The following is an 8731-nucleotide window of genomic DNA, read 5'->3' on the forward strand; positions in this document are numbered from 1 at the left end:
GTTGAGTACAGTATTTATGAAGATTAGTATATTGTTGAAACATATATTTTCTGGAAATTTCTAGATTTTATTTCTTAGTGCGCTTTCCCTCTATCTAGATTAATTGTTGAAATTATGAAGTAGAGAGATGTGTATGTGTGTTAGGCTCCTCATCCATGATTTACAAAATCATTATAGTGCGCATGTCCAAAACTCCTACTTTGCCTGAACTAAAAAACAAACGAATGAAAATTTATTTTCTTAAAAACTGCCGATTGTTGTGTAGATTTGTGAACAACAAGGTTGGTTTCAGTATTAAAACACTGATAATTCAACGTACTTAGGGTTTGTGACTCTGGCAGTGCAATAAGCCATACATTGCAATGTTAAATCATGGCAGATAATAACATGATACTATTAACGGTCACACACGAAGTACACTGTATCTTATTTTATTATTATTATTATTAACAACCGATGACGCACCTCCCTGATACTTTTATTAGTTGCCATTCAACCAATCAGAAAGCTTTACACCAGTGTGAAATGTATAAAGGTACAGGAATTATAGAAAGTCCAGTGTTAGTGTGTTTTAGCAATGGCTCCCAAAACTGAAATGCTGCATGACAGGCGTACATAAAAACGAAAGTTTCAGTTGGTCAAAGAAACTCCGTGCGACAAAATTTAAGGCTGGCTCCATGTTTCAGTAGGAGTTATATGGAAGATTCTGAACAGGGTGTGTGAAGCTAACTCTGGTAATAATAGAAGCGGTCGATGTAGAAAAGTAAAACTTTCTAAAAATTATGTTAAGTACCTCACACCACATTATCTAGGAGATGAACAATGGAACGGCACAGATCTTGCCAACAACCTTGCTCTAAATATAGATGTTAATGTCATCTCGATAACAGCAAGATACACAATAGTAAAAGTGGTCTCAATGGATGCATAACTGCTCGAAAACCGCTTCAGAAAAAAACTAAACCAAAATGTTGAAAAGGGCCACAAACAGTAAAATAAGAAAACTTGGCAACATGCACTCTTTACAGATAAATCCAAGATAGATTTTTTTCAGAAATAATCAACAGCAGTTGGTGAGGGATTAGCAAAAGGTTGTAGATAAAATATCAGCTAATGGTGTCGGCGATCTACACCAAATGGATGGTAGCCTGACTGCTGACAAGTACGTGACATTCTCTCAGGACCTCAATCAGCAAAACTTGATGGTAAAGAGGACGATGGACAAGCTTATCTTGACCTGCACAATTTCCTGATATGAACATTCTTGATGCTGTATGGGTTTATGTGCACATTAAGATAGCAAAACGGTAACGAAACAATTTGGTTGAATTGTGAGGAGAAATACAGAAAGTATGTTACACAATCATACATTGATAAACTGTATGGTAACATTGTAAAAATTTTCGTTTTTCTTTTTTGTTTTCTGATGTGTTTCGTACAACTGACAAATTCATCATCTACACGAAGTCACTCGTTGTTTATTACATTACCAGGTGTAAATAGATGGATAAACGAATTTTCCTGTTTCTTTTGTAGGATTGTCCTTAAACAAACATTAAGCAACATTACTAAAGGTCATAATCTTTATATTTCAGTACCTTTGATGTATTAACTACACAGTTCTATAATGAAGATATGAAACCGACTTACTTGTCATTCACATGGCCGAAGATAACGACTCCAACCCATGTTCCAATGTTGAAGATACTGTACGCCAATGCTATGTATATAGAACGATCACACACGAGGTTCCACTGTCCAGAATAAACACACAAACGCATAGTTATATATATATTATCATAGAATGCCCAATAATAGCTAAACATGCACACTCATATATTACCAGAAATATTCCCAACAATAGATAAACAATCGAACACCTATTGATATATGTATGTTACCAAAGTATGCCTAATAATAGGTTTGTTTGTTTGAAGCTAATAATTGGGAAACACACACAGATACATATATATTATCCGAATATGCCCAATTAGAGACAAACGTAGACATATTTGTCTATATATTACCTGCCCTCAGTGGCACAGCGGTATGTCTGCGGACTTACAACGCAAGAAACCGGGTTTCGATACCCGTGGTGGGCAGAGCACAGATAGCCCATTGTGTAGCTTTGTGCTTAACTTCAAAACAAACAAACAAACAAACAAGCTATGTATTACCAGAGTATGCCCAATAATAAACATATACATATTTATATAAATATTATCATAGCGAACCAAATAAAAAATAGTTAAACTAACAAACACGCACGCACACACACCCATATTAACTTGTGTCCTACTAAATAGGCACGCATATATACTGAGGATTGGGTTCGTTATATTAAGACGATTTTGAAACTTCGCCACTTCCTTACAGTCCATGTCAATACGTCCTGTCATGTTCTATCTGACGACCGTGATTCTTGACAAAAGTCCACCACTCTTCCATTCCAGCTATTAATTATCCCTCTGGTGTACGAGGATGATGGTTTCATCAATCCGATTTCACAGGCGCTGTGTCCAGAGACTTAACCTGTATGTTTTTATATGGAATAGCATGAATATATGTTTCATTCTTTAGCTGCTCGAGGTATGCGAAGGTTGAATGGAAGATATAACTTTCTGAAAGCCTTATCTTGGTTGGTCGCATTTCGAGGCGGATATTCTTCTTGATTATGTTTTACTGTGGCACGTGGCCAGCCTTAGCCACTCACCATTTCGTTCGTCAATTCTCTCTTTGCTTATCACGGATGGTGCACGACTTGGTTCTGGTGACCGTTTTCAAATGTCGTTAAGTACAAGGGATATCACCGACCTGATGTGAATATATGAATATTTTACGTTGGAAAGGGTTGTTTCATATACTTTCCAAAAACAATCAATTTCAGATGGCACCACACTGCTCACGAAAAGCTAACCATGCCAAAATGTAGTTCTGATACATCCGTTCCATATCGACTGTGATTGTCACGTGATTTTTGACGTGTTTATTGAAAATCGTTTTAATACACCGTACTCAACCTTGTATATATATCGTTCAGGCACTATAATGATAAAATCCAATAGTGTATTTAATAACATGTATCTAATTTTTTTTCAAACCGTTTATCTATGAATGCATCGCTAAAACGCGGGTTTCTATACCCGTGGTGGGCACAACACAAATAGCCCATTATGTAGCTTTGCGCTTAAAACAACCCAACTATTTTGTGGAAGTATGTACTGTTAAAATTATGTTATCATGATTTTGTTTGTTTTTTCAAAATAATTTCGACAAAAGAACCAGATCCGTCTCTTCACTAACCTCTTTAACAATCGTAGACAGACCTATTGAATTATCATATTCCCAGCCATCTGAGCAAGGTATTGTAGCCACCGTGTCTTGATGGTGAAGATCTGAAATATTTTGTAAAATAATGTCATACATTCTGCAATTAGAAAATTTGCCTTCTCGTTTAGGGATAAATAGGCTTCGTCTGTCTTTTATTGTCATGTTGACAGGAAATTTTGAGTGTTCGGATGTTCGACAGTGGTGTTCGGGTGTGACCGAGAAGAGAATCTGGTTAAAGTTGTGGAAGGCTACCAAAATCGTGATAGGAAACATGATGACATACGTGACAGTCTTCTGATACCGACCGAACTCCCCAATCTTCTCCAAAATATCGTCAGTATTCATCTATTGCTGTAACAAAGGTCGAAATCAGTTACAAAACGGTATTCCTTTGACACAGTTTTAAAAAGACAGATCCATGCTTTAACACGTACCGTGTCGACTATTTAATGTTAACATTTTTCCATATTTGATATGAAACTATCACTATTGTTACTTACATTGCGGACTTGTAATTTCCTTGTATTATACCAAAATGAGAAAATCCTATAACCCGAGTGAATCTTTCTTATTCAGGAAACAAAAAAACATGTCGGGATCGGTATGGACAGGTGGCTAAGGCGCTTGTCTCCCAATCTGAGGGTCGCAGGTTCGAATCCCCGTCCCACCAAACATGCTCACCCTTTCTGCCGTTGTGGCGGTATAACTTGACGGTCAATCCCACTATTCGTTGATAAAAGAGTAGCCCAAGAGTTGGCGGTGGGTGGTGATGATTAGTTGCCTTCCCTCTAGTCTTTCACTGATAAATTAGGGACGGCTAGCGCAGATAGTCCTCGTATAGTTTTGTGCGAAATTAAAAATAAACCAAACCAAAAAATCTTTCAGCCACAGAACACGCGTTCGACATTTTTATTTTGAAGATGACGTGTAACACTTCTCAACGAACAGTCCTTGTCGGTTGTTTTTTATAATTTGCATACAAATGATAGTCTTGTAGCCAAAATAAAAGTGGTGAAAAAAGAAAATAAACATAGTTTGCTCATTATAAATAAAATATAAATGCTCGTTACTCTTCATTAAAAATGACAACTGTTTTGTTGTATCCTGAGCATTATCCACCTCTACAACAGGTCTGCGATATTTCATTCATCAGCTTTGCCTATTTTCGAGTATATTATTTTTCTTAAAGGTAGGAATGTAAAAAAAAAGACGAAAAGTTCGATTGTCTAAAACGTAAAGTCTGCTATAAAATGGCTTTCAAAATAGTCTGTATTTTGCCATCACTGTAAGGGATTAGAGTATACTAAACTTTACACATTATATAGACTACAGTAACGTGACGTTTAGGCGGTTCGTTTAACTATTATATGTGATGTACGTTTTTTGGGGGGTGGTTAATGAAAGTGTTCCAAAACGCGGCATTTATTTCTTGACGACCTAATAGAACATAATAATCATATTTTGAACATTTAAACGCGACTAGTAAGCACAGATTAATTAGGGTAACTGAATCAGTTTTTCATGGTTTTAATTGTAATCATCCCACAGTGACTGTTTTCTTAAATGTCAAAAAAGTCTTTGACTCTGTCTGCCATAATGAAAGTAAATTCAAGCATAAATATTTTAGCATTCTACCCGTGTTGTACGGTGGGTCTCAAGTTTTCTCACAGGACCGCGCTGCCAAAGTCCGCGTTAACAACACACTATCAAAAACTTATTCATCTAATACCGGAGTTCCGTAAGGATCAAAATTAAGCCTTTTGCCTTACATATTATATGTTAATGATCTATCCAACCCTCCCCTTCCACCACTAATTAACGCGCCTCAATATGTTGTTGACATCATGGTATGGCGAGCATGTCACCACCCCAAACAAACACTCCAAATCCAAACATCAGGCATATCAACGAATACATTGGAATATCAGAATATTATATTTTTTCTTTCATTTACTAGTCTTTTGAACTGGTTTCATGACTTCAAAGGTCACTTTTCAGGTTATAATTTTACTGATAATCTATAATAAAAACATACAAGTACCGTTTTTCAGCTAAGCATAAATAATCTAAATTAAATACGTGCATTTTTCAAACGTACAAACATATAATACACTCCATGTATAAATGAAGTTCATTAAGAACGCTCAGAAATAAATCAAATTAGTCAATATACTTTCCGTCATACATCGAAATCTTATTCTAATTATACTTTCTCTCATTATTATAGAAATGTAATTGATTAATTCTAGTAGTTTACTACTCTTACTTACCTGTTTTTTCTTTTCTGTTAACTATTAGTGGACGTTTTCACGGTTTCACAATTCCTACTGACTTTACACAACCAGTTACTTCTTCCCTCTTACTGCTATCTATTTAAAGTGGTGCCAAAAATATTATAAAATAGTTTTCGAAAAACAATCCTCTATGTTTTACATTACATTCCAGCCCCCCATTAGCACAGCGGTATGTCCACGGACTTACAACGCTAAAATCCGGGTTTCGATACCCATTGTGGGCAGAGCCCAGATAGCCCATAGCGTAGTTTTGTGCTTAATAACAAACAAATATTACATTCCCCAAAAATGGGAAAACATGAAAATGTGGTTTTTTTTAGAATTTAAAATGTTCTCAAAGTACATTCATTAATATGTCGTTTAGTGAGTTTTTTTTTCGGGACATATAACGTGGAATTTATGTAATTTTAGCCTTAATCTTAAATTACCTGTTTCATCAATATAGAAATCACCACAATTTACACATTCTAAAAGAGATATAACGTTCTTAGAATTGTAATTAACTGAGTTATTAATGAAAAACAAAATTTCTTTATTGTTTTGGTAGTTTTCATGTAACCTAAATCACACAAAGCACAGTTATTTCATTCACAAATAAAAATACCATATTTAGAGAAATTGTTGTTGTTTGTATTTAAGCACATAGCTACACAAAGGGCTATCGACATACTGCTGTGCTCTTTCTTTAGGTTTATTTAAGCCCCAAATGGTACAGCGGTATGTCTGTGGACTTACAATGCTAAAATCCGGGTTTCGATACCCGTGATGAGAAGATCACAGATAACCCATTGAGTAGCTTTGTGCTTAATTACGTATGCTACGTAGATAAAGGTTCGATTATCCCAACAGTTCAAAACGGATTTCTCAAATTACATTCTAAGTTCTACAGAAAATCACAAAATAGAATTCCTCACTCAGCACAATTTTCCGCCGTAGCAAAAATACACTTCTCGCTCAACTTAATACCTAAGAAACAACATCTAATTCTTTGGTGTTGTAACACTTCTAGTTTCGCCTTTTATTCTGTTATTTTACCTATTTTTCTCTGGGTAACTTTTTCGGAGCCTGGCCAGAGAAAGTGGGTTCTTCTCGGGGAATTCCCCACCCCCCCACTTTCCTAAACACATCTTCTTTGGCATACAACGTACACTATTATCACTTCCGCCGCCATCAGTCATAGTCTTCCTACTGTACATGATGAAACATTGTTAACAGCTTTTTCTATCTGATTTGAAAGTAATCATGTTTATGTTTATCTTCATACATTTTTCTTTTCCTCACTGTAAAGGTAAATTGGTTAATTTCCGAGCAACACCATGGAATAAGACGAACTAAGACATGTATGTAATAGATTATGGACCTCTACTGTTTCTGTACTCTACATTCTGGCCTTCCACGGGCAAAAGGTTGGACAACATTTTGATGTAAGAACGTGTAATTTTTGATACATGGCATGATAAAGTATATTTCATTTTTCACGGAGTCACACCTAACATTTGATCCGCTCATCTTCTTTCATCTAATAAAGTATATTTCATCTTTCACGGAGTCACACCTAACATTTGATCCGCTCATGTTCTTTCATCTAATAAAGTATATTTCATCTTTCACGGAGTTACACCTAACATTTGATCTGCTCATGTTCTTTCATCTAATAAAGTATATTTCATCTTTCACGGAGTCATACCTAACATTTGATCCGCTCATCTTCTCTCATCTAATAAAGTATATTTCATCTTTCACGGAGTTACACCTAACATTTGATCTGCTCATGTTCTTTCATCTAATAAAGTATATTTAATCTTTCACGGAGTCACACCTAACATTTGATCCGCTCATCTTCTCTCATTTAATAAAGTATATTTCATCTTTCACGGAGTCACACCTAACATTTGATCCGCTCATCTTCTCTCATCTAATAAAGTATATTTCATCTTTCACGGAGTCACACCTAACATTTGATCTGCTCATCTTTTCTCATCTAATAAAGTATATTTCATCTTTCACGGAGTCACACCTAACATTTGATCCGCTCATCTTCTCTCATTTAATAAAGTATATTTCATCTTTCACGGAGTCACACCTAACATTTGATCCGCTCATCTTCTCTCATCCATAATGGGGAAAAAGTGAAGTAAGAATAGAAAGGAAAAACGAGATATACTTTCAGCATAATTCAAAATGATACCGAAGATTCATTCAATCCACTTGTTATAACTATCCATCACGTGCTTTACAGAATAAGTCAATGAAACATTTAATACAGCAGAATTTTTTCAGAAAGTTCGTTTGTTTGTAGTTAAGCACAAAGCTACACAAAGGGCTATCATTAGATGTTGATTGGGTGGATTATAAAGTTTTTAGAATACTGGAGTTACACTTTCAAAGGACGCAGAATCATTGCTAGTGCACGAGACAAATAATCAGTTTTATGTGTCTTGAAATATTTCATTCTTTCTTTAACGTTAGTTTCAATAAAAATATTGAGAAGTCTTCTGCATAAATCAATGCATTCTTATTCTTATTAGATTTTTTTAGGGGAGGAAACCATGCATGTTCTTAGTTAAAACACTATATTAACTTAGCTACGCTGGTTACTAAGTTATCACTTTTTAGTTCTGATTTATGTAGGCAGCTTGTTTCAATAAAAAGTTGCTTGTAATCAACTGATACCTGTACACTTTTGAATTATTTAGAAACAATTGAAATCAAATATAATAATATGGGATCTTCAAGAACCTCACTCACCTGGCAATGAACAAAATGTATACTAGTACGTAAAGTGAAACAAGCATCGTGAGAGTAATATGTACCTGTAGAATGGAAGATACAATTAAATATATGTTTCAAAGAAACAGCTGCTCATCTATTTCATATGCACACAAACATATGGAAAACAAACATTTCTACCTGTGTATACACGTGTTAAAACAAAAACATAAATATAACTGGAGAAATATATCTGTTCTCCTTCACAAACACCTGTAACTGTACTTTTCATTATAATAATGAAATATTATGTTTAATAAACTTCGGTAGTCTCTTCAAGATTGTATTGTTTGTTTGTTTGTTTTGGAATTTCGCGCAAAGCTACACGAGGGCTATCT

The sequence above is a fragment of the Limulus polyphemus genome, unplaced genomic scaffold (genome assembly GCF_000517525.1).
Source record: "Limulus polyphemus unplaced genomic scaffold, Limulus_polyphemus-2.1.2 Scaffold6459, whole genome shotgun sequence".
Taxonomy (NCBI): domain Eukaryota; kingdom Metazoa; phylum Arthropoda; class Merostomata; order Xiphosura; family Limulidae; genus Limulus; species Limulus polyphemus.